This window comes from Somniosus microcephalus, unplaced genomic scaffold (assembly GCF_052327205.1).
Source record: "Somniosus microcephalus isolate GS21.2 unplaced genomic scaffold, FLI_Smic_1.0 unresolved_chr1, whole genome shotgun sequence".
Classification (NCBI taxonomy): Eukaryota; Metazoa; Chordata; class Chondrichthyes; order Squaliformes; family Somniosidae; genus Somniosus; species Somniosus microcephalus.
This window is the reverse complement of record NW_028225179.1, coordinates 45,958,005-45,984,712: the sequence shown is the minus strand read 5'-3', so window position 1 is coordinate 45,984,712 and position 26,708 is coordinate 45,958,005.

Genomic DNA, 26,708 nt, shown 5'->3' with positions numbered 1-26,708 from the left:
TTTACCACTCTGGGACCGGGTGTCACAGTCTCTTAGATACACTGTCCTTTCTCCCTCTGGGACCGGGTGTCACATTGCATTAGATACACTGTCCTTTCCCCCTCCGGGACTGGGTATCACAGTGCGTTATATAAACTGTCCTTTCCCCCTCTGGGACCGGGTGTCACAGTGCGTTAGATACACTGTCTTTTCCCCCTCTGGGACAGGGTGTCATAGTGCATTAGATACACTGTCGTTTCCCCCTCTCGGACCGGGTGTAACAGTGCGTTCGATACACTGTCCTTTCCCCCTCTGGGACCGGGTGTCACAGTGCGTTAGATACACTGTCCTTTCCCCCTCTGGGACCGGGTGTCACAGTGCGTTAGATACACTGTCCTTTCCCCCTCTGGGACAGGGTGTCACAGTGCATTAGATACATTGTCCTTTCCCCCTCTGCGACTGGGTGTCACAGTGCATTAGATACACTGTGCTATCCCTCTCTGGGACCGGGTGTTACAGTGCGTTAGATATACTGTCCTTTCCCCCTCTAGGACCGGATGTCACAGTGTGTTAGATACACTGTCATTTCCCCCTCTGGGACCGGGTGTCATAGTGCGTTAGATACACTGTCCTTTCCCCCTCTGGGACCGGGTGTCGCCGTCTGTTAGATACACTGTCCTTTCCCTGTCTGGGACTGGGTGTCACAGTGTGTTAGATGCATTGTCCTTTCTCCCGCTGGGACAGGGTGTCACAGTGCGTTAGATATACTGTTATTTCCCGCTCTGGGACCGGGTGTTACAGGGCGTTAGATACACTGTCCTTTCCCTTTTTGTGACCGGATGTCACAGTGTGTTAGATGCAATGTCCTTTCCCCCTCAGGGGCCGGGTGTCACAGTGCATTAGATACACTGTCCTTTCCCCCTCTGGGACCGGGTGTCACAATGCGTTGGACACTCTGTCCATTCCCCCTCTGGGACCGGGTGTCACAGTACGTTAGATACACTGTCCTTTCCCCCTCTGGGACCGGGTGTCACAGTGCGTTAGATACAATGTCCTTTCCCCCTCTGGGACCGGGTGTCACAATGCGTTAGATTCACTCTCCTTTCCCCCTCTGGGACCGTGTGTCACATTGTGTTTGATACACTGTCCTTTCCCCCTCTGGGAGCAGGTGTCACAGTGCATCAGAGACACTGTCCTTGACCTCTCTGGGACCGGGTGTCACAGTGCGTTAGATACACTGTCCTTTCCCCCTCTGGGTCCGGGAGTCACAGTGCGTTAGATACACTGTCCTTTCCCCTCTGGGACCGGGTGTCACAGTGCGTTAGATACACTGTCCTTTCCCCCTCTGGGACCGGTTGTTACAATGTGTTAGATACACTGTCCTTTCCCCCTCTGGGAGCAATTGTCACAGTGCATCAGAGACACTGTCCTTGCCATCTCTGGGACCGGGTGTCACAATGTTAGATACACTGTCTTTTCCCCCTCTGGGACCGGGTGTCACAGTGTGTTAGATACACTGCCCTTTCCCACTCTGGGACCAGGTGTCACAGTGCCTTAGATACACTGTCCTTTTCCCCTCTGTGACTGGGTGTCACAGTGCGTTAGATACACTGTCCTTTTCCCCTCTGTGACTGGGTGTCACAGTGCGTTAGATACACTGTCCTTTCCCCCACAGGGACCGGGTGTCAGAGTGCATTAGATACACTGTCCTTTCCCCCTCTGGCACCGGGTGTCACAGTGCATTAGATACACTGTCCTTTCCCCCTCTGGGACCGGGTGTCACAGTGCGTTAGATGCACTGTACTTTCCCCTCTGTGACCGGGTGTCAGTGCGTTAGATACACTGTCCTTTCCCCCTCTCGGACCAGGTGTCACAGTGCGTTAGATACACTGTCCTTTCCCCCTCTGGGACCGGGTGTCACATTGCATTAGATGCACTGTCCTTTCCCCCTCTGGGACCAGGTGTCACAGTGCATTAGATACACTGTCCTTTCCCCCTCTGGTACCGGGTCTTACAGTGCGTTAGATACATTGTCCTTTCCCCCTCTGGGACCGGGTGTCACAGTGCGTTAGATACACTGTCCTTTCCCCCGCTGGGACAGGGTGTCACAGTGCATTAGATACACTGTCCTTTCCCCCTCTCGGACCGGGTGTCACAGTGCGTTAGATACACTGTCCTTTCCCCCTCTGGGACCGGGTGTCACAGTGCGTTAGATACACTGTCCTTTCCCCCTCTGTGACCGGGTGTCACAATGCGTTAGATACACTGTCCTTTCCCCCTCCGGGACAGGGTGTCACAGTAAGTTAGATACACTGTCATTTCCCCTCTGCCACTGGCTGTCACAGTGCATTAGATACACTGTGCTATCCCTCTCTGGGACCGGGTGTTACAGTGCGTCAGATACACTGTCATTTCCCCCTCTGGGACCGGATGTCACAGTGCATTAGATACACTTTCTTTTCCCACTCTGGGACCGGGTGTCACAGTCCATTAGATACACTGCCTTTTCTCCCTCTGGAACGGGGTGTCACAGTCCGTTAGATACACTGTGCTTTCCCTCCCTGGGACCGGGTGTCACAGTGTGTTAGATACAATGTCCTTTCCCTTTTTGTGACCGGATGTCACAGTGTGTTAGATGCAATGTCCTTTCCCCCTCAGGGGCCGGGTGTCACAGTGCATTAGAAACACTGTCGTTTACCCCTCTGGGACCGGGTGTCACAGTGCGTTAGACACTCTGTCCATTCCCCCTCTGGGACCGGGTGTCACAGTGCGTAAGATACATTGTCCTTCCCCCTCTGCGACCGGGTGTCGCAGTGCGTCAGATACAATGTCCTTTCCCCCTCTGGGACCGGGTGTCACAATGCGTTAGATTCACTCTCCTTTCCCCCTCTGGGACCGGGTGTCACAGTGCATCAGAGACACTGTCCTTGCCCTCTCTGGGAGCAGGTGTCACAGTGGGTTAGATACACTGTCCTTTCCCCCTCTGGGAATGGGTCTCACAGTGCGTTAGATACACTGTCCTTCCCCCTCTGGGACCGGGTGTCACAGTGTGTTAGATACAATGTCCTTTCCCCCTCTGGGACCGGGTGTCACAGTGCATTAGATACACTGTCCTTTCCCCGTCTGGGACCGGGTGTCACAGTGAGTTAGATACACTGTCCTTTCCCCCTCTGGGACCGGGTGTCACAGTGGGTTAGATACACTGTCCTTTCCCCCTCTGGGACCGGGTGTCACAATGCGTTAGATACAATGTCCTTTCCCCCTCTGGGACCGGGTGTCACAGTGCATTAGATACACTGTCCTTTCCCCGTCTGGGACCGGGTGTCACAGTGTGTTAGATACACTGTCCTTTCCCCCTTTGGGAAGGGTGTCACAGTGCGTTAGAAACACTGTCCTTTCCCCCTCTGGGACTGGGTGCCACAGTGCGTTAGGTACACTGTCCTTTCCCCCTCTGGGACCGGGTGTCACAGTGCATCAGAGACACTGTCCTTGCCCTCTCTGGGACCGGGTGTCACAAAGCGTTAGATACACTGTCCTTTCCCCCTCTGGGACCGGGAGACACATTGCGTTAGATACACTGTCCTTTCCCCCTCTGGGACCGGGTGTTACAGTGTGTTAGATACACTGTCCTTTCCCCCTCTGGGACCGGGGGTCACAGTGTGTTAGATACACTGTCCTTTCCCCCTCTGGGACCGGGTGTTACAGTGTGTTAGATACACTGTCCTTTCCCCCTCTGGGACCGGGTGTCACAGTGTGTTAGATACACTGTCCTTTCCCCCTCTGGGACCGGGTGTCACAGTGTGTCAGATACACTGTCCTTTCCCCCTCTGGGACCGGGTGTCACAGTGTGTTAGATACACTGTCCTTTCCCCCTCTGGGACTGGATGTCACAGTGTGTAAGATACACTGTCCTTTCCCCCTCTGGGACCGGGTATCACTGTGCGTTACATACACTGTCCTTTCCCCCTCTGGGACCGGGTCTCACAGTATGTTAGATACAGTGTCTTTTCCCCCTCTGGGACCGGGTGTCACAGTGTGTTAGATACACTGTCCTTTCCCCCTCTGGGACATGGTGTCACAGTGCGTTAGATACACTGTCCTTTCCCCCTCTGGGACCGGGTGTCACAGTGCGTTAGATACACTGTCCTTTCCCCCTCTGGGAACGGGTGTCACAATGCTTTAGATACACTGTCCTTTCTCCCTCTGGGACCGGGTGTCACAGTGCGTTAGATACGCTGTCCTTTCCCTCTCTGCGACTGGGTGTCACAGTGCGTTAGATACACTGTCCTTTCCCCCTCCGGCACCGGGTGTTACAGTGCGTTAGATAAACTGTCTTTTCCCCCTCTGGGACCAGGTGTCGCAGTGCATTAGATACACTGTCCTCTCCCCCTCTGCGACCGGATGACACATTGTGTTAGATTCACTGTCCTTTCCCCCTCTGGGACTGGGTGTCACAAGGAGTTAGGTACACTGTCCTTTCCCCCTCTGGGACCGGGTGTCACAGTGCGTTAGATACACTGTACATTCACCCTCTGGGACCGAGTGTCCCAGTGTGTTAGATACACTGTCCTTTCCCCCTCTGGGACCGGGTGCCACAGTGCGTTGGATACACTGTCCTTTCCCCCTCTGGGACCGGGTGTCACAGTCCGTTAGATAAACTGTCCTTGCCCCCTCTGGAAACGGGTGTCACAGTGTGTTAGATTCACTGGCCTTTCTCCATCTTGGACCAGGTGTCACATTGCGTTAGATACACTGTCCTTTCCCCCTCTGGGACCGGGTGTCACAGTGTGTTAGATACACTGTCCTTTCCCCCTCTGGGACCGGGTGTCACAGTCTGTTCGATACACTGTCCTTTCCCCCTCTGTGACCGGGTGTCACAGTGCGTTAGATACACTGTCATTTCCCTCTCTGGGACTGGGTGTCACAGTGCGTTATATATACTGTCCTTTCCCCCTCCGGGACCGGGTGTCACAGTGCGTTAGATACACTGTCCTTTCCCCCTCTGGGACATGGTGTCACAGTGCGTTAGATACACCGTCCTTTCCCCCTCTGGGACCGGGTGTCACAGTGCGTTAGATACACTGTCCTTTCCCCCTCTGGGACCGGGTGCCACAGTGTGTTAGATACACTGTCCTTTCCCCCTCTGGGACCGGGTGTCACAGTGCGTTAGATACACTGTCCTTTCCCCTCTGGGACAGGGTGTCACAGTGCGTTAGTTACACTGTCCGTTCCCCCTCTGTGACCGGGTGTCATAGTGCGTTAGATACACTGTCCTTTCCCCCTCTGGGACAGGGTGCCACAGTGCGTTAGATACACTGTCCTTTCCCCCTCTGCGACTGGGTGTCACAGTGCATTAGATACACTGTGCTATCCCTCTCTGGGACCTGGTGTTATAGTGCGTTAGATACACTGTCATTTCCCCCTCTGGGACCGGATGTCACAGCGCATTAGATACACTGTCTTTTCCCACTCTGGGACAGGGTGTCACAGTGCGTTAGATACACTGTCCTTTCTTCCTCTGGAACAGGGTGTCACGGTGCGTTAGATACACTGTCATTTCCCGCTCTGGGACTGGGTGTCACAGTGCATTAGATACACTGTCCTTTCACCCTCTGGGACCGGGTGTTACAGTGCGTTAGATACACTGTCCTTTCACCCTCTGGGACCGGGTGTCACAGTGCATAAGATACACTGTCCTTTCCCTCTCTGGGACCGGGTGTTACAGTGCGTTAGATACACTGTCCTTTCCCCCTCTGGGACCGGATGTCACAGTGTGTTAGATACACTGTCCTTTCCCCCTCTGGGACCGGATGTCACAGTGTGTTAGATACACTGTCCTTTCCCCCTCTTGGAACAGGTGTCACAGTGCGTTAGATACTCTGTCCATTCCCCCTCTGGGACCGGGTGTCACAATACGTTCGATATACTGTCCTTTCCCCCTCTGTGACCAGGTGTCACAGTGTGTTAGATACACTGTCCTTTCCCCCTCTGGGACCGGGTGTCACAGTGCATTTGATACACTGTCCTTTCCCCTCTGGGACCGGGTGTCATAGTGCGTCAGAGACACTGTCCTTTCCCCCTCTGGGACCGGGTGTCACAGTGTTTTAGATACACTGTCCTTTCCCCCTCTGGGACCGGGTGTTACAGTGCGTTAGATACACTGTCCTTTCCCCCTCTGGGACCGGGTGTCACAGTGTGTTAGAGACACTGTCCTTTCCCCCTCTGTGACCGGGAGTCACAGTGAGTTAGATACACTGTCCGTTCCACCTCTGGGACCGGGTGTCACAGTGCGTTAGATACACTGTCCTTTCCCCCTCTGTGACTGGGTGCCACAGTGCATTAGATACACTGTGCTATCCCTCTCTGGGACCGGGTGTTACAGTGCGTTAGATACACTGTCCTTTCCCCCTCTGGGACAGGGTGTCACAGTGCGTTAGATACACTGTCCTTTCCCCCTCTGTGACTGGGTGCCACAGTGCATTAGATACACTGTGCTATCCCTCTCTGGGACCGGGTGTTACAGTGCGTTAGATACACTGTCCTTTCCCCCTCTAGGACCGGATGTCACAGTGTGTTAGATACACTGTCCTTTCCCCCTCTGGGACCGGGTGTCATAATGCGTTAGATACCTTGTCCTTTCCCCCTCTGGGACCGGTTGTCACCGTGTGTTAGATACACTGTCCTTTCCCTCTCTGGGACTGGGTGTCACATTGCGTTAGATACACTGTCCTTTCCCCGTCTGGGACTGGGTGTCACAGTGCGTTATATACACTGTCCTTTCCCCCTCTGGGACCGGGTGTCACACTGCATTAGATGCACTGTCCTTTCCCCCTCTGTGACAGGGCGTCACAATGCATTAGATACACAGTCTTTTCCCCGTCTGGGACCGGGTGTCACAGTGCGTTAGTTACACTGTCCTTTCCCCCTCTGGGACTTGGTGTCACAGTGCGTTAGGTACACTGTCCTTTCCCCCTCTGGGACCGGGTGTCACAGGGCGTTAGATACACAGTCCTTTCCCCCTCTGGGACAGGGTGTCACAGTGCGATAGATACACTGTCCTTTCCCCTTCTAGGACCGGATGTCACAGTGTGTTAGATACACTGTCCTTTCTCCCTCTGGGACATAGTGTCACAGTGCATTAGATACACTGTCCTTTCCCCCTCTGGGACCGGTTGTCACAGTGCATTAGATACACTGTCATTTCCCGCTCTGGAACTGGATGTGACAGTGCATTAGATACACTGTCCTTTCCCCCTCAGGGACCGGGTGTCACAGTGCATTAGATACACTGTCATTTCCCCCTCTGGGTCCAGGAGTCACAGTGTGTTAGATACACTGTCCTTTCCCCCTCTGGGAATGGGTCACACAGTGCGTTAGATACACTGTCCTTTCCCCCTCTGGGACCGGGTGTCACAGTGCATTAGATACACTGTCCTTTCCCCCTCTGGGACCGGGTGTCACAGTGTTTTAGATACACTGTCCTTTCCCCCTCTGGGACATGGTGTCACAGTGCGTTAGATACACTGTCCTTTCCCCCTCTGGGACCGGGTGTCACAGTGCGTTAGATACACTGTCCTTTCCCCCTCTGGGACCGGGTGTCACAGTGCGTTAGATACACTGTCCTTTCTCCCTCTGGGACCGGGTGTCACAGTGCGTTAGATACACTGTCCTTTCCCCCTCCGGCACCGGGTGTTACAGTGCGTTAGATAAACTGTCTTTTCCCCCTCTGGGACCAGGTGTCGCAGTGCATTAGATACACTGTCCTTTCCCCCTCTGGGACCAAGTGTCGCAGTGTGTTAGATACAGGATCCTTTCCACCTCTGGGACCGGGTTTAACAGTGCATTAAATACACTGTACTTTCCCCTCTGTGACCGGTTGTCAGTGTGTTAGATACACTGTCCTATCCCCCTCTGGGACCAGGTGTCACAATGCATTAGATACACTGTCCTTTCCCCCTCTGGGACCGGGTGTCACAGTGCGTTAGATGCACTGTACGTTCCCCCTCTGCACCGGTTGTCATACTGCTTTAGGTACACTGTCCTTTCCCCCTCTGGGACCGGGTCTCACAGTGCGTTTGATACACTGTCATTTCCCCCTCTGGGACTGGGTGTCACCGTGTGTTCGATGCACTTTCCTTTTCCTCTATGGGCCTGGGTGACACAGTGTGTTAGATACACTGCCCTTTCTCCCTCTGGGACCGGGTGTCACAGTGCGTTAAATACACAGTCCTATCCACCTCTGGGATTGGGTGTCACAGTGCATTAGATACACTGTTCTTTCCCTCTCTGCGACCGGATGACACATTGTGTTAGATTCACTGTCCTTTCCCCCTCTGGGACTGGGTGTCACAGTGCGTTAGATACACTGTACATTCACCCTCTGGGACCGAGTGTCACAGTGTGTTAGATACACTGTCCTTTCCCCCTCTGGGACCGGGTGACACAGTGCGTTGGATACACTGTCCTTTCCCCCTCTGGGACCGGGTGTCACAGTGCGTTAGATAAACTGTCCTTGCCCCCTCTGGAAACGGGTGTCACAGTGCGTTAGATTCACTGGCCTTTCTCCATCTTGGACCAGATGTCACATTGCGTTAGATACACTGTCATTTCCCCCTCTGGGACCGGGTGTCACAGTGTGTTAGATACACTGTCCTTTCCCCCTCTGGGACAGGGTGTCACAGTCTGTTCGATACACTGTCCTTTCCCGCTCTGTGACCGGGCGTCACAGTGCGTTAGATACACTGTCCTTTCCCCCTCTGCGACCGGGTGTCACAGTGCGTTAGATACACTGTCATTTCCCTCTCTGGGACTGGGTCTCACCGTGTGTTAGATACACTTTCCTTTTCCTCTCTGGGACTGGGTGACACAGTGTGTTAGATACACTGTCCTTTCTCCCTCTGGAACCGGGTGTCACATTGCGTTAGATACACTGTCCTTTCCCCCTCTGGGACTGGGTGTCACAGTGCGTTATATATACTGTCCTTTCCCCCTCCGGGACCGGGTGTCACAGTGCGTTAGATACACTGTCCTTTCCCCCTCTGGGACATGGTGTCACAGTGCGTTAGATACACCGTCCTTTCCCCCTCTGGGACCGGGTGTCACAGTGCGTTAGATACACTGTCCTTTCCACCTCTGGGACCGGGTGCCACAGTGTGTTAGATACACTGTCCTTTCCCCCTCTGGGACCGGGTGTCACAGTGCGTTAGATACATTGTCCTTTCCCCCTCTGGGACAGGGTGTCACAGTGCGTTAGATACACTGTCCTTTTCCCCCTCTGGGACAGGGTGTCACAGTGCGTTAGATACACTGTCCTTTCTCCCTCTGGGACCGGGTGTCACAGTGCGTTAGATACACTGTCCTTTCCCCCTCCGGCACCGGGTGTTACAGTGCGTTAGATAAACTGTCTTTTCCCCCTCTGGGACCAGGTGTCGCAGTGCATTAGATACACTGTCCTTTCCCCCTCTGGGACCAAGTGTCGCAGTGTGTTAGATACAGGATCCTTTCCACCTCTGGGACCGGGTTTAACAGTGCATTAAATACACTGTACTTTCCCCTCTGTGACCGGTTGTCAGTGTGTTAGATACACTGTCCTATCCCCCTCTGGGACCAGGTGTCACAATGCATTAGATACACTGTCCTTTCCCCCTCTGGGACCGGGTGTCACAGTGCGTTAGATGCACTGTACGTTCCCCCTCTGCACCGGTTGTCATACTGCTTTAGGTACACTGTCCTTTCCCCCTCTGGGACCGGGTCTCACAGTGCGTTTGATACACTGTCATTTCCCCCTCTGGGACTGGGTGTCACCGTGTGTTCGATGCACTTTCCTTTTCCTCTATGGGCCTGGGTGACACAGTGTGTTAGATACACTGCCCTTTCTCCCTCTGGGACCGGGTGTCACAGTGCGTTAAATACACAGTCCTATCCACCTCTGGGATTGGGTGTCACAGTGCATTAGATACACTGTTCTTTCCCTCTCTGCGACCGGATGACACATTGTGTTAGATTCACTGTCCTTTCCCCCTCTGGGACTGGGTGTCACAAGGAGTTAGGTACACTGTCCTTTCCCCCTCTGGGACCGGGTGTCACAGTGCGTTAGATACACTGTACATTCACCCTCTGGGACCGAGTGTCACAGTGTGTTAGATACACTGTCCTTTCCCCCTCTGGGACCGGGTGACACAGTGCGTTGGATACACTGTCCTTTCCCCCTCTGGGACCGGGTGTCACAGTGCGTTAGATAAACTGTCCTTGCCCCCTCTGGAAACGGGTGTCACAGTGCGTTAGATTCACTGGCCTTTCTCCATCTTGGACCAGATGTCACATTGCGTTAGATACACTGTCATTTCCCCCTCTGGGACCGGGTGTCACAGTGTGTTAGATACACTGTCCTTTCCCCCTCTGGGACAGGGTGTCACAGTCTGTTCGATACACTGTCCTTTCCCGCTCTGTGACCGGGCGTCACAGTGCGTTAGATACACTGTCCTTTCCCCCTCTGCGACCGGGTGTCACAGTGCGTTAGATACACTGTCATTTCCCTCTCTGGGACTGGGTCTCACCGTGTGTTAGATACACTTTCCTTTTCCTCTCTGGGACTGGGTGACACAGTGTGTTAGATACACTGTCCTTTCTCCCTCTGGAACCGGGTGTCACATTGCGTTAGATACACTGTCCTTTCCCCCTCTGGGACTGGGTGTCACAGTGCGTTATATATACTGTCCTTTCCCCCTCCGGGACCGGGTGTCACAGTGCGTTAGAAACACTGTCCTTTCCCCCTCTGGGACATGGTGTCACAGTGCGTTAGATACACCGTCCTTTCCCCCTCTGGGACCGGGTGTCACAGTGCGTTAGATACACTGTCCTTTCCACCTCTGGGACCGGGTGCCACAGTGTGTTAGATACACTGTCCTTTCCCCCTCTGGGACCGGGTGTCACAGTGCGTTAGATACATTGTCCTTTCCCCCTCTGGGACAGGGTGTCACAGTGCGTTAGATACACTGTCCTTTTCCCCCTCTGGGACAGGGTGTCACAGTGCATTAGATACACTGTCCTTTCCCCCTCTCGGACCGGGTGTAACAGTGCGTTCGATACACTGTCCTTTCCCCCTCTGGGCCGGGTGTCACAGTGCGTTAGATACACTGTCCTTTCCCCCTCTGGGACCGGGTGTCACAGTGCGTTAGATACACTGTCCTTTCCCCCTCTGGGACAGGGTGGTACAGTGCATTAGTTACACTGTCCTTTCCCCCTCTGCGACTGGGTGTCACAGTGCATTAGATACACTGTCCATTCCCTCTCTGGGACTGGGTATCACAGTGTGTTAGATACACTGGCCATTCTCCCTCTGGGACAGGGTGTCACAGTGCGTTAGATACACTGTTATTTCCCGCTCTGTGACTGGGTGTCACAGTGCATTAGATACACTGTCCTTTCCCTTTTTGGGACCGGATGTCACAGTGTGTTAGATGCAATGCCCTTTCCCCCTCAGGGACCAGGTGTCACAGTGCGTTAGATACACTGTCTTTGCCCTCTCTGGGACCGGCTGTCACAGTGCGTTAGATACACTGTCCTTTCCACCTCTGGGACTGGGTGTCACAGTGTGTTAGATACGCTGTCCATTCTCCCTCTGGGACCGGGTGTCACAGTGTGTTAGAGAAACTGTCCTTTCCCCCTCTGGGACCGGGTGTCACACTGCGTTAGATACACTGTCCTTTCCCCATCTGGGATCGGGTGTCACAGTGTGTTAGATACACTGTCCTTTCCCCATCTGGGATCGGGTGTCACAGTGTGTTAGATACACTGTCCTTTCCCCCTCTGGGACTGGGTGTCACAGTGCGTTAGATACACTGTCCATTCCCCCTCTAGGACCGGGTGTCACAGTGCATTAGATACACTGTCCTTTCCTCCTCTGGGACCAGGTCTCACAGTGCGTTAGATACACTGTCCTTTCTTCCTCTGGGACTGGGTGTCACAGTGCGTTAGATACACTGTACTTTCCCCTCTGTGACCGGGTGTCAGTGTGTTAGATACACTGTCCTTTCCCCCTCTGGGACCGGGTGTCACAGTGCGTTAGATACACTGTCCTTTCCCCCTCTGGGACCGGGTCTCACACTGCGTTCGATACATTGTCACTTCCCCCTCTGGGACCGGGTGTCACAGTGCGTTAGATACACTGTCCTTTCGCCCTCTGGGACAGGGTGTCACAGTGCATTAGATACACTGTCCTTTCCCCTTCTGGTACCGGGTGTCACAGTGCGTTAGATACACTGTCCATTCCCCCTCTGTGACCGGGTGTCATAGTGCGTTAGATACACTGTCCTTTCCCCCTCTGCGACTGGGTGTCACAGTGCATTAGATACACTGTGCTATCCCTCTCTGGGACCTGGTGTTATAGTGCCTTAGATACACTGTCATTTCCCCCTCTGGGACCGGATGTCACAGCGCATTAGATACACTGTCTTTTCCCACTCTGGGACAGGGTGTCACAGTGCGTTAGATACACTGTCCTTTCTTCCTCTGGAACAGGGTGTCACAGTGCGTTAGATACACTGTCATTTCCCGCTCTGGGACTGGGTGTCACAGTGCATTAGATACACTGTGCTTTCCCCCTCTTGGACCAGGTTTCACAGTATGTTAGATACACTGTCCTTTCCCCCTCTGGGACCGGGTGTCACAGTACGTTCGATACACTGTCCTTTCCCCCTCTGGGACCGGGTCTCACAGTGTGTTAGATACACTGTCCTTTCCCGCTCTGGGACCGGGTGTCACATTGCATTAGATACACTGTCCTTTCCCCTCTGGGACCGGGTGTCACAGTGCGTTAGATACACTGTCCTTTCCCCCTCTGGGACCGGGTGTCACAGTGTGTTAGATACACTGTCCTTTCCCCCTCTGGGACCGGGTGTCACAGTGTGTTAGATACACTGTCCTTTCCCCCTCTTGGACCGGGTGTTACAGTGTGTTAGAGACACTGTCCGTTCCACCTCTGGGACCAGGTGTCACAGTGCGTTAGATACACTGTCCATTCCCCCTCTGGGACCGGGTGTCACAGTGCGTTAGATACACTGTCCTTTCCCCGTCTGGGACCGGATGTCACAGTGTATTAGATACACTGTCCTTTCCCCCTCTGGGACAGGGTGCCACAGTGCATTAGATACACTGTCCTTTCCCCCTCTGCGACTGGGTGTCACAGTGCATTAGATACACTGTGCTATCCCTCTCTGGGACCTGGTGTTATAGTGCGTTAGATACACTGTCATTTCCCCCTCTGGGACCGGATGTCACAGCGCATTAGATACACTGTCTTTTCCCACTCTGGGACAGGGTGTCACAGTGCGTTAGATACACTGTCCTTTCTTCCTCTGGAACAGGGTGTCACAGTGCGTTAGATACACTGTGCTTTCCCCCTCTGGGACCGGGTGTCACAGTGTGTTAGATACACTGTGCTTTCCCCCTCTTGGACCAGGTTTCACAGTATGTTAGATACACTGTCCTTTCCCCCTCTGGGACCGGGTGTCACAGTGCGTTAGATACACTGTCCTTTCCCCCTTGGGACCGGGTGTCACAGTGTGTTAGATACACTGTCCGTTCCACCTCTGGGACCAGGTGTCACAGTGCGTTAGATACACTGTCCATTCCCCCTCTGGGACCGGGTGTCACAGTGTGTTAGATACACTGTCCTTTCCCCCTCTGGGACCGGGTGTCACAGTGCGTTAGATACACTGTCCTTTCCCCCTCTGTGACTGGGTGCCACAGTGCATTAGATACACTGTGCTATCCCTCTCTGGGACCGGGTGTTACAGTGCGTTAGATACACTGTCCTTTCCCCCTCTGGGACCGGGTGTCATAATGCGTTAGATACACTGTCCTTTCCCCCTCTGGGACCGGTTGTCACCGTGTGTTAGATACACTGTCCTTTCCCTCTCTGGGACTGGGTGTCACAGTGTGTTAGATACACTGTCCTTTCTCCCTCTGGGACCGGGTGTCACATTGCGTTAGATACACTGTCCTTTCCCCATCTGGGACTGGGTGTCACAGTGCGTTATATACACTGTCCTTTCCCCCTCTGGGACCGGGTGTCACACTGCATTAGATACACTGTCCTTTCCCCCTCTGTGACAGGGCGTCACAATGCATTAGATACACTGTCTTTTCCCCATCTGGGACCGGGTGTCACAGTACGTTAGTTACACTGTCCTTTCCCCCTCTGGGACCGGGTGTCACAGGGCGTTAGATACACAGTCCTTTCCCCCTCTGGGACAGGGTGTCACAGTGCGTTAGATACACTGTCCTTTCCCCTTCTAGGACCGGATGTCACAGTGTGTTAGATACACTGTCCTTTCTCCCTCTGGGACATAGTGTCACAGTGCATTAGATACACTGTCTTTTCCCCTCTGGGACCGGTTGTCACAGTGCATTAGATACACTGTCATTTCCCGCTCTGGAACTGGATGTGACAGTGCATTAGATACACTGTGCTTTCCCTCTCTGGGACCGGGTGTTACAGTGCATTAGATACACTGTCCTTTCCCTCTCTGGGACCGGATGTCACAGTGTGTTAGATACAATGTCCTTTCCCCCTCAGGGACCGGGTGTCACAGTGCATTAGATACACTGTCATTTCCCCCTCTGGGACCAGGAGTCACAGTGTGTTAGATACACTGTCCTTTCCCCCTCTGGGAGTGGGTCTCACAGTGCGTTAGATACACTGTCCTTTCCCCCTCTGGGACCGGGTGTCACAGTGCGTTAGATACACTGTCCTTTCACCCTCTGGGACCGGCTGTCACAGTGTGTTAGATACACTGTCCTTTCCCCCTCTGGGACCGGCTGTCACAGTGTGTTAGATACACTGTCCTTTCCCCCTCTGGGACATGGTGTCACAGTGCGTTAGATACACTGTCCTTTCCCCCTCTGGGACCGGGTGTCACAGTGCGTTAGATACACTGTCCTTTCCCCCTCTGGGACCGGGTGTCACAGTGCGTTAGATACACTGTCCTTTCTCCCTCTGGGACCGGGTGTCACAGTGCGTTAGATACGCTGTCCTTTCCCTCTCTGGGACTGGGTGTCACAGTGCGTTAGATACACTGTCCTTTCCCCCTCCGGCACCGGGTGTTACAGTGCGTTAGCTAAACTGTCCTTTCCCCCTCTGGGACCAAGTGTCGCAGTGTGTTAGATACAGGATCCTTTCCACCTCTGGGACCGGGTTTCACAGTGCGTTAGGTACACTGTACTTTCCCCTCTGTGACCGGTTGTCAGTGTGTTAGATACACTGTCCTTTCCCCGTCTGGGACCGGATGTCACAGTGTATTAGATACACTGTCCTTTCCCCCTCTGGGACAGGGTGTCACAGTGCGTTAGATACACTGTCCTTTCCCCCTCTGTGACTGGGTGCCACAGTGCATTAGATACACTGTGCTATCCCTCTCTGGGACCGGGTGTTACAGTGCGTTAGATACACTGTCCTTTCCCCCTCTCGGACCGGATGTCACAGTGTGTTAGATACACTGTCCTTTCCCCCTCTGGGACCGGGTGTCATAATGCGTTAGATACACTGTCCTTTCCCCCTCTGGGACCGGTTGTCACCGTGTGTTAGATACACTGTCCTTTCCCTCTCTGGGACTGGGTGTCACAGTGCATTAGATACACTGTCATTTCCCCCTCTGGGACCAGGAGTCACAGTGTGTTAGATACACTGTCCTTTCCCCCTCTGGGAGTGGGTCTCACAGTGCGTTAGATACACTGTCCTTTCCCCCTCTGGGACCGGGTGTCACAGTGCGTTAGATACACTGTCCTTTCACCCTCTGGGACCGGCTGTCACAGTGTGTTAGATACACTGTCCTTTCCCCCTCTGGGACCGGCTGTCACAGTGTGTTAGATACACTGTCCTTTCCCCCTCTGGGACATGGTGTCACAGTGCGTTAGATACACTGTCCTTTCCCCCTCTGGGACCGGGTGTCACAGTGCGTTAGATACACTGTCCTTTCCCCCTCTGGGACCGGGTGTCACAGTGCGTTAGATACACTGTCCTTTCTCCCTCTGGGACCGGGTGTCACAGTGCGTTAGATACGCTGTCCTTTCCCTCTCTGGGACTGGGTGTCACAGTGCGTTAGATACACTGTCCTTTCCCCCTCCGGCACCGGGTGTTACAGTGCGTTAGCTAAACTGTCTTTTCCCCCTCTGGGACCAGGTGTCGCAATGCATTAGATACAGTGTCCTTTCCCCCTCTGGGACCAAGTGTCGCAGTGTGTTAGATACAGGATCCTTTCCACCTCTGGGACCGGGTTTCACAGTGCGTTAGGTACACTGTACTTTCCCCTCTGTGACCGGTTGTCAGTGTGTTAGATACACTGTCCTTTCCCCGTCTGGGACCGGATGTCACAGTGTATTAGATACACTGTCCTTTCCCCCTCTGGGACAGGGTGTCACAGTGCGTTAGATACACTGTCCTTTCCCCCTCTGTGACTGGGTGCCACAGTGCATTAGATACACTGTGCTATCCCTCTCTGGGACCGGGTGTTACAGTGCGTTAGATACACTGTCCTTTCCCCCTCTAGGACCGGATGTCACAGTGTGTTAGATACACTGTCCTTTCCCCCTCTGGGACCGGGTGTCATAATGCGTTAGATACACTGTCCTTTCCCCCTCTGGGACCGGTTGTCACCGTGTGTTAGATACACTGTCCTTTCCCTCTCTGGGACTGGGTGTCACAGTGTGTTAGATACACTGTCCTTTCTCCCTCTGGGACCGGGTGTCACATTGCGTTAGATACACTGTCCTTTCCCCATCTGGGACTGGGTGTCACAGTGCGTTATATACACTGTCCTTTCCCCCTCTGGGACCGGGTGTCACACTGCATTAGATACACTGTCCTTTCCCCCTCTGTGACAGGGCGTCACAATGCATTAGATACACTGTCTTTTCCCCATCTGGGACCGGGTGTCACAGTACGTTAGTTACACTGTCCTTTCCCCCTCTGGGACCGGGTGTCACAGGGCGTTAGATACACAGTCCTTTCCCCCTCTGGGACAGGGTGTCACAGTGCGTTAGATACACTGTCCTTTCCCCTTCTAGGACCGGATGTCACAGTGTGTTAGATACACTGTCCTTTCTCCCTCTGGGACATAGTGTCACAGTGCATTAGATACACTGTCTTTTCCCCTCTGGGACCGGTTGTCACAGTGCATTAGATACACTGTCATTTCCCGCTCTGGAACTGGATGTGACAGTGCATTAGATACACTGTGCTTTCCCTCTCTGGGACCGGGTGTTACAGTGCATTAGATACACTGTCCTTTCCCTCTCTGGGACCGGATGTCACAGTGTGTTAGATACAATGTCCTTTCCCCCTCAGGGACCGGGTGTCACAGTGCATTAGATACACTGTCATTTCCCCCTCTGGGACCAGGAGTCACAGTGTGTTAGATACACTGTCCTTTCCCCCTCTGGGAGTGGGTCTCACAGTGCGTTAGATACACTGTCCTTTCCCCCTCTGGGACCGGGTGTAACAGTGCGTTAGATACACTGTCCTTTCACCCTCTGGGACCGGCTGTCACAGTGTGTTAGATACACTGTCCTTTTCCCCTCTGGGACCGGGTGTCACAGTGTGTTAGATACACTGTCCTTTCCCCCTCTGGGACCGGGTGTCACAGTGTGTTAGATACACTGTCCTTTCCCCTTCTGGGACATGGTGTCACAGTGCGTTAGATACACTGTCCTTTCCCCCTCTGGGACCGGGTGTCACAGTGCGTTAGATACACTGTCCTTTCCCCCTCTGGGACCGGGTGTCACAGTGCGTTAGATACACTGTCCTTTCTCCCTCTGGGACCGGGTGTCACAGTGCGTTAGATACACTGTCTTTTCCCCCTCTGGGACCAGGTGTCGCAGTGCATTAGATACAGGATCCTTTCCACCTCTGGGACCGGGTTTCACAGTGCGTTAGGTACACTGTACTTTCCCCTCTGTGACCGGTTGTCAGTGTGTTAGATACACTGTCCTATCCCCCTCTGGGACCAGGTGTCACAATGCATTAGATACACTGTCCTTTCCCCCTCTGCACCGGTTGTCATACTGCTTTAGGTACACTGTCCTTTCCCCCTCTGGGACCGGGTCTCACAGTGCGTTTGATACACTGTCATTTCCCCCTCTGGGACTGGGTGTCACCGTGTGTTCGATACACTTTCCTTTTCCTCTATGGGACTGGGTGACACAGTGTGTTAGATACACTGTCCTTTCCCCCTCTGGGACCGGGTGTCACAGTGCGTTAGATACACTGTCCTTTCCCCCTCTCGGACCGGGTGTAACAGTGCGTTCGATACACTGTCCTTTCCCCCTCTGGGCCGGGTGTCACAGTGCGTTAGATACACTGTCCTTTCCCCCTCTGGGACTGGGTGTCACAGTGCGTTAGATACACTGTCCTTTCCCCCTCCGGCACCTGGTGTTACAGTGCGTTAGATAAACCGTCTTTTCCCCCTCTGGGACCAGGTGTCGCAGTGCATTAGATACACTGTCCTTTCCCCCTCTGGGACCAAGTGTCGCAGTGTGTTAGATACAGGATCCTTTCCACCTCTGGGACCGGGTTTCACAGTGCGTTAGATACACTGTACTTTCCCCTCTGTGAGCGGTTGTCAGTGTGTTAGATACACTGTCCTATCCCCCTCTGGGACCAGGTGTCACAATGCATTAGATACACTGTCCTTTCCCCCTCTGGGACCGGGTGTCACAGTGCGTTAGATGCACTGTCCTTTCCCCCTCTGCACCGGGTGTCATACTGCTTTAGGTACACTGTCCTTTCCCCCTCTGGGACCGGGTCTCACAGTTCGTTTGATACACTGTCATTTCCCCCTCTGGGACTGGGTGTCACCGTGTGTTCGATACACTGTCCTTTCTCCCTCTGGGACCGGGTGTCACAGAGCGTTAAATACACAGTCCTATCCACCTCTGGGACCGGGTGTCACAGTCCATTAGATACACTGTTCTTTCCCTCTCTGCGACCGGATGACACATTGTGTTAGATTCACTGTCCTTTCCCCCTCTGGGACTGGGTGTCACAATGAGTTAGGTACACTGTCCTTTCCCCCTCTGGGACCGGGTGTCACAGTGCGTTAGATACACTGTACATTCACCCTCTGGGACCGAGTGTCACAGTGTGTTAGATACACTGTCCTTTCCCCCTCTGGGACCGGGTGCCACAGTGCGTTGGATACACTGTCCTTTCCCCCTCTGGGACCGGGTGTCACAGTCCATTAGATAAACTGTCCTTGCCCCCTCTGGAAACGGGTGTCACAGTGCGTTAGATTCACTGGCCTTTCTCCATCTTGGACCAGGTGTCACATTGCGTTAGATACACTGTCCTTTCCCCCTCTGGGACCGGGTGTCACAGTGTGTTAGATACACTGTCCTTTCCCCCTCTGGGACCGGGTGTCACAGTCTGTTCGATACACTGTCCTTTCCCGCTCTATGACCGGGCGTCACAGTGCGTTAGATACACTGTCCTTTCCCCCTCTGTGACCGGGTGTCACAGTGCGTTAGATACACTGTCATTTCCCTCTCTGGGACTGGGTCTCACAGTGCATTAGATACACTGTCCTTTTCCTCTCTGGGACTGGGTGACACAGTGTGTTAGATACACTGTCCTTTCCCCCTCTGGGACATGGTGTCACAGTGTGTTAGATACACTGTCCTTTCCCCCTCTGGGACCGAGTGTCACAGTGCGTTAGATACACTGTCCTTTCCCCCTCTGGGACATGGTGTCACAGTGCGTTAGATACACCGTCCTTTCCCCCTCTGGGACCGGGTGTCACAGTGCGTTAGATACACTGTCCTTTCCCCCTCTGGGTCCGGGTGTCACTGTGCGTTAGATACACTGTCCTTTCCCCCTCTGGGACTGGGTGTCACAGTGCGTTAGATACACTGTCCATTCCCCCTCTGGGACCGGGTGTCACAGTGCATTAGATACACTGTCCTTTCCCCCTCTGGGACCGGGTGTCACATTGCGTTAGATGAAGTGTCCTTTCCCCCTCTGGGACCGGGTGTCACAGTGTGTTAGATACACTGTCCTTTCCCTCTCTGGGACCGGGTGTCACAGTGCGTTAGATGAAGTGTCCTTTCCCCCTCTGGGACCGGGTGTCACAGTGTGTTAGATACACTGTCCTTTCCCTCTCTGGGACCAGGTGTCACAGTGCGTTAGATACACTGTCCTTTCTCCCTCTGGGACCAGGTCTCACAGTGCGTTAGATACATTGTAACTTCCCCCTCTGGGACCGGGTGTCACAGTGTGTTAGATACACTGTGCTTTCCCCCTCTTGGACCAGGTTTCACAGTATGTTAGATACACTGTCCTTTCCCCCTCTAGGACCGGATGTCACAGTGTGTTAGATACACTCTCCTTTCCCACTCTGGGACCGGGTGTCACAGTCTGTTAGGTACACTGTCCTTTCTCCCTCTGGGACCGGGTGTCACAGTGCGTTAGATACACTGTCCTTTCCCCCTCTGGGTCCGGGTGCCACAGTGTGTTAGATACACTGTCCTTTCCCCCTCTGGGACCGGGTGTCACAGTGCGTTAGATACACTGTCCTTTCCCCCTCTGGGACAGGGTGTCACAGTGCGTTAGTTGCACTGTCCTTTCCCCCTCTGCGACTGGGTGTCACAGTGCATTAGATACACTGTGCTATCCCTCTCTGGGACCAGGTGTTACAGTGCGTTAGATACACTGTCCTTTCCCCCTCTAGGACCGGATGTCACAGTGTGTTAGATACACTCTCCTTTCCCACTCTGGGACCGGGTGTCACAGTCTGTTAGGTACACTGTCCTTTCTCCCTCTGGGACCGGGTGTCACATTGCATTAGATACACTGTCCTTTCCCCCTCCGGGACTGGGTGTCACAGTGCGTTATATAAACTGTCCCTTCCCCCTCTGGGACCGGGTGTCACAGTGCGTTAGATACACTGTCCTTTCCCCCTCTGGGACAGGGTGTCACAGTGCATTAGATACACTGTCCTTTCCCCCTCTCGGACCGGGTGTAACAGTGCGTTCGATACACTGTCCTTTCCCCCTCTGGGCCGGGTGTCACAGTGCGTTAGATACACTGTCCTTTCCCCCTCTGGGACAGGGTGGCACAGTGCATTAGTTACACTGTCCTTTCCCCCTCTTCGACTGGGTGTCACAGTGCATTAGATACACTGTCCTTTCCCTCTCTGGGACTGGGTATCACAGTGTGTTAGATACACTGGCCTAGAAATTGAGTTGACGCCGCGCCAGGGCTTTAGCGCCGGCGCTAATTCCCTTGCGCACGCCAAAAATTCAGTAGCGCCGTGCCCAGACGGCTGCCGGCGCTACTGGCGGGCGTGAGCGCCTCCCAATGGGCGCTGAGTGCCGAATTGCGGCGCTAATCCGGCGCTGCGGCACCCGATGCGGTGCGGCAGGCTGGGGAAGTGCAGGCCTCCTCCTTCAGTTAAGGAGGAGCTGCCTGCACCCGCCCGCTGTCCGTTCAAATATTGAAAAAAAGAGCCCGGCACCTCGGACAAGTGCCGGGCTTGCAGGCCAGACGCATCTGTTCCGCGGGGGGGGAGGTGGAGGAGTCCGGGGAGGGAGGTGCGGGCAGGCAGCCGACGGGAAAGTGGCCGGCCGCCGCGCGACCTTAATGCGCCGGCGCTAACTCGGGGAAGACTCGGTTGCCAGAGTCTTAGTTGCGGCTGCCACGGGCGAGGCGGCCGCAACTGAATTTCGGCGCTGGGGCCCGTCGGCATGGCAACCGGGACGCTGCGCACACCGATGACGTCATCGGTGCCGGCGCAGCGCTACCGGCGTAACGCCGACGGAAGGGCCCCACTCAATTTCCCAACTGGCCATAACTCCGGCGCTAGGCCCTCTAGCGCCTCAAATGCGGCGCTAAGGCTACTCAATTTCTAGGCCACTGTCCTTTCTCCCTCTGGGACAGGGTGTCACAGTGCGTTAGATACACTGTTATTTCCCGCTCTGTGACTGGGTGTCACAGTGCATTAGATACACTGTCCTTTCCCCCTCTGGGACCAGGTGTCACACTGCGTTAGATACACTGTCCTTTCCCCCTCTGGGACTGGGTGTCACAGTGCGTTAGATACACTGTCCTTTCCCCCTCTGGGACCAGGTGTCACACTGCGTTAGATACACTGTCCTTTCCCCCTCTGGGACTGGGTGTCACAGTGCGTTAGATACTCTGTCCATTCCCCCTCATGGACCGCGTGTCACAGTATGTTAGATACACTGTCCTTGCCCCCTCTGGGACCGGGTGTCACAGTGCATTAGATACAATGTCCTTTCCCCCTCTGGGACCAGGTGTCACAATGCGTTAGATTCACTCTCCTTTCCCCCTCTGGGACCGGGTGTCACATTGTGTTAGATACACTGTCCTTTCCCCCTCTGGGAGCGGGTGTAACAGTGCTTTAGAAACACTGTCCTTTCCCCCTCTGGGACTGGGTGTCACAGTGCGTTAGATACACTGTCCTTTCCCCCTCTGGGACCGGGTGTCACAGTGTGTTAGATACACCGTCCTTTCCCCCTCAGGTACCGGGTGTCACAGTGTGTTAGATACACTGTCCTTTCCCACTCTGGGACCGGCTGTCACAGTATGTTAGATACTCTGTCCATTCCCCCTCTGGGACCGAGTGTCACAGTGCGTTAGAGACACTGTCTTTGCCCTCTTTGGGACCGGCTGTCACAGTGTGTTAGATACACTGTCCATTTTCCCTCTGGGACCGGGTGTCACAGTGTGTTAGATAAACTGTCCTTTCCCCCTCTGGGACCGGGTGTCACACTGCGTTAGATACACTGTCCTTTCCCCCTCTGGGACCGGGTCACACAGAATGTTAGATACACTGTCTTTTCCCCCTCTGGGACCGGGTGTCACAGTGCGTTAGATACACTGTCCTTTCCCCATCTGGGATCGGGTGTCACAGTGCGTTAGATACACTGTCCTTTCCCCCTCTGGGTCCGGGTGTCACTGTGCGTTAGATACACTGTCCTTTCCCCCTCTGGGACTGGGTGTCACAGTGCGTTAGATACACTGTCCATTCCCCCTCTGGGACCGGGTGTCACAGTGCATTAGATACACTGTCCTTTCCTCCTCTGGGACCAGGTGTCACAGTGCGTTAGATACACTGTCCTTTCTTCCTCTGGGACTGGGTGTCACAGAGCGTTAGATGCACTGTACTTTCCCCTCTGTGACCGGGTGTCAGTGTGTTAGATACACTGCTCTTTCCCCTCTGTGACCGGGTGTCAGTGTGTTAGATACACTGTCCTTTCCCCCTCTGGGACCTGGTGTCACAGTGCGTTAGATACACTGTCCTTTCCCCCTCTGGGACCGGGTGTCACATTGCGTTAGATGAAGTGTCCTTTCCCCCTCTGGGACCGGGTGTCACAGTGTGTTAGATACACTGTCCTTTCCCTCTCTGGGACCGGGTGTCACAGTGCGTTAGATGAAGTGTCCTTTCTCCCTCTGGGACCAGGTCTCACAGTGCGTTAGATACATTGTAACTTCCCCCTCTGGGACCGGGTGTCACAGTGCGTTAGATACACTGTCCTTTCGCCCTCTGGGACAGGGTGTCACAGTGCATTAGATACACTGTCCTTTCCCCCTCTGGGACTGGGTGTCACAGTGCGTTAGATACACTGTCCTTTCCCCCTCTGGGACTGGGTCTCACAGTGCATTAGATACATTGTCACTTCCCCCTCTGGGACCGGGTGTCACAGTGCGTTAGATACACTGTCCTTTCGCCCTCTGGGACAGGGTGTCACAGTGCATTAGATACACTGTCCTTTCCCCCTCTCGGACCGGGTGTCACATTGCGTTAGATACACTGTCCTTTCCCCTTCTGGTACCGGGTGTCACAGTGCGTTAGATACACTGTCCGTTCCCCCTCTGTGACCGGGTGTCATAGTGCGTTAGATACACTGTCCTTTCCCCCTCTGGGACAGGGTGCCACAGTGTGTTAGATACACTGTCCTTTCCCCCTCTGCGACTGGGTGTCACAGTGCATTAGATACACTGTGCTATCCCTCTCTGGGACCTGGTGTTATAGTGCGTTAGATACACTGTCATTTCCCCCTCTGGGACCGGATGTCACAGCGCATTAGATACACTGTCTTTTCCCACTCTGGGACAGGGTGTCACAGTGCGTTAGATACACTGTCCTTTCCCCCTCTGGGACCGGATGCCACAGTGTGTGAGATACAATGTCCTTTTCCCCCTAAGGGACCGGGTGTCACAGTGCATTAGATACACTGTCCTTTCCCCCTCTTGGACCAGGTGTCACAGTGCGTTAGATACTCTGTCCATTCCCCCTCTGGGACCGGGTGTCACAATACGTTCGATACACTGTCCTTTCCTCCTCTGGCACCATGTGTCACAGTGTGTTAGATACACTGTCCTTTCCTCCTCTGGCACCATGTGTCACAGTGCGTTAGATACACTGTCCTTTCCTCCTCTGGGACCGGGTGTCACAATGTGTTAGATACAATGTCCTTTCCCCCTCTGGGAGCGGGTGTCACAGTACATTAGATACACTGTCCTTTCCCCCTCTGTGACCAGGTGTCACAGTGTGTTAGATACACTGTCCTTTCCCCCTCTAGGACCGGGTGTCACAGTGCATTTGATACACTGTCCTTTCCCCCTCTGGGACTGGGTGTCACAGTGCGTTAGATACACTGTCCATTCCCCCTCTGGGACCGGGTGTCACAGTGTGTTAGATACACTGTCCTTTCCCCCTCTGGGACCGGGTGTCACAGTGCGTCAGAGACACTGTCCTTGCCCTCTCTGGGACCGGGTGTCACAGTGCGTTAGATACACTGTCCTTTCCCCCTCTGTGACCGGGAGTCACAGTGAGTTAGATACAATGTCCTTTCCCCCTCTGGGACCGGGTGTTACAGTGTGTTAGAGACACTGTCCGTTCCCCCTCTGGGACCGGGTGTCACAGTGTGTTAGATACACTGTCCATTCCCCCTCTGGGACCGGGTGTCACAGTGTGTTAGATACACTGTCCTTTCCCCCTCTGTGACTGGGTGCCACAGTGCATTAGATATACTGTGCTATCCCTCTCTGGGACCGGGTGTTACAGTGCGTTTGATACACTGTCCTTTCCCCCTCTGGGACCGGATGTCACAGTGTGTTAGATACACTGTCCATTCCCCCTCTGGGATGGGTGTCACAGTGTGTTAGATACACTGTCCTTTCCCCCTCTGGGACAGGGTGTCACAGTGCGTTAGATACACTGTCCTTTCCCCCTCTGTGACTGGGTGCCACAGTGCATTAGATATACTGTGCTATCCCTCTCTGGGACCGGGTGTTACAGTGCGTTTGATACACTGTCCTTTCCCCCTCATAGGTCCGGATGTCACAGTGTGTTAGATACACTGTCCTTTCCCCCTCTGGGACCGGGTGTCATAATGCGTTAGATACACTGTCCTTTCTCCCTCTGGGACCGGTTGTCACCGTGTGTTAAATACACTGTCCTTTCCCTCTCTGGGACTGGGTGTCACAGTGTGTTAGATACACTGTCCTTTCTCCCTCTGGGACCGGGTGTCACATTGCGTTAGATACACTGTCCTTTCCCCGTCTGGGACTGGGTGTCACAGTGCGTTATATACACTGTCCTTTCCCCCTCTGGGACCGGGTATCACACTGCATTAGATACACTGTCCTTTCCCCCTCTGTGACAGGGCGTCACAATGCATTAGATACACTGTCTTTTCCCCGTCTGGGACCGGGTGTCACAGTGCGTTAGTTACACTGTCCTTTCCCCCTCTGGGACTGGGTGTCACAGTGCTTCAGGTACACTGTCCTTTCCCCCTCTGGGACCGGGTGTCACAGGGCGTTAGATACACAGTCCTTTCCCCCTCTGGGACAGGGAGTCACAGTGCGTTAGATACACTGTCCTTTCCCCCTCTTCGACTGGGTGTCACAGTGCATTAGATACACTGTGCTATCCCTCTCTGGGACCAGGTGTTACAGTGCGTTAGATACACTGTCCTTTCCCCCTCTAGGACCGGATGTCACAGTGTGTTAGATACACTCTCCTTTCCCACTCTGGGACCGGGTGTCACAGTCTGTTAGGTACACTGTCCTTTCTCCCTCTGGGACCGGGTGTCACAGTGCGTTAGATACACTGTCCTTTCCCCCTCTGGGTCCGGGTGCCACAGTGTGTTAGATACACTGTCCTTTCCCCCTCTGGGACCGGGTGTCACAGTGCGTTAGATACACTGTCCTTTCCCCCTCTGGGACAGGGTGTCACAGTGCGTTAGTTGCACTGTCCTTTCCCCCTCTGCGACTGGGTGTCACAGTGCATTAGATACACTGTGCTATCCCTCTCTGGGACCAGGTGTTACAGTGCGTTAGATACACTGTCCTTTCCCCCTCTAGGACCGGATGTCACAGTGTGTTAGATACACTCTCCTTTCCCACTCTGGGACCGGGTGTCACAGTCTGTTAGGTACACTGTCCTTTCTCCCTCTGGGACCGGGTGTCACATTGCATTAGATACACTGTCCTTTCCCCCTCCGGGACTGGGTGTCACAGTGCGTTATATAAACTGTCCCTTCCCCCTCTGGGACCGGGTGTCACAGTGCGTTAGATACACTGTCCTTTCCCCCTCTGGGACAGGGTGTCACAGTGCATTAGATACACTGTCCTTTCCCCCTCTCGGACCGGGTGTAACGGTGCGTTCGATACACTGTTCTTTCCCCCTCTGGGCCGGGTGTCACAGTGC